Below are 1,230 nucleotides of genomic sequence, written 5' to 3'. Positions count from 1 at the left end.
TCATACGGCCATTTTGATATTTCTTGAAAATCACTGACCAAGTCTCCACAAATCATAGGTGCTTGGTAAGTGGAAATTTTCACCTTTTTCCATCATTCACAAAATGCCGTACTCAACTCATACGGCCATTTTGATATTTCTTGAAAATCACTGACCAAGTCTCCATGAATCTTTAGGAGCTTGATAAGTGGAAATTTTCACCTTTTTCCATCATTCACAAAATGCCGTACTCAACTCATACGGCCATTTTGATATTTCTTGAAAATCACTGACCAAGTCTCCACAAATCATAGGTGCTTGGTAAGTGGAAATTTTCACCTTTTTCCATCATTCACAAAATGCCGTACTCAACTCATACGGCCATTTTGATATTTCTTGAAAATCACTGACCAAGTCTCCATGAATCTTAGGTGCTTGGTAAGTGGAAATTTTCACCTTTTTCCATCATTCACAAAATGCCGTACTCAACTCATACGGCCATTTTGATATTTCTTGAAAATCACTGACCAAGTCTCCACAAATCATAGGTGCTTGGTAAGTGGAAATTTTCACCTTTTTCCATCATTCACAAAATGCCGTACTCAACTCATACGGCCATTTTGATATTTCTTGAAAATCACTGACCAAGTCTCCACAAATCATAGGTGCTTGGTAAGTGGAAATTTTCACCTTTTTCCATCATTCACAAAATGCCGTACTCAACTCATACGGCCATTTTGATATTTCTTGAAAATCACTGACCAAGTCTCCACAAATCATAGGTGCTTGGTAAGTGGAAATTTTCACCTTTTTCCATCATTCACAAAATGCCGTACTCAACTCATACGGCCATTTTGATATTTCTTGAAAATCACTGACCAAGTCTCCACAAATCATAGGTGCTTGGTAAGTGGAAATTTTCACCTTTTTCCATCATTCACAAAATGCCGTACTCAACTCATACGGCCATTTTGATATTTCTTGAAAATCACTGACCAAGTCTCCACAAATCATAGGTGCTTGGATAAGTGGAAATTTTCACCTTTTTCCATCATTCACAAAATGCCCTACTCAACTCATACGGCCATTTTGATATTTCTTGAAAATCACTGACCAAGTCTCCACAAATCATAGGTGCTTGGAAAGTGGAAATTTTCACCTTTTTCCATCATTCACAAAATGCCGTACTCAACTCATACGGCCATTTTGATATTTCTTGAAAATCACTGACCAAGTCTCCACAAATCATAG

The sequence above is a fragment of the Planococcus citri genome, chromosome 5 (genome assembly GCF_950023065.1).
Source record: "Planococcus citri chromosome 5, ihPlaCitr1.1, whole genome shotgun sequence".
Classification (NCBI taxonomy): Eukaryota; Metazoa; Arthropoda; class Insecta; order Hemiptera; family Pseudococcidae; genus Planococcus; species Planococcus citri.
This window is presented reverse-complemented; position numbering follows the sequence as displayed.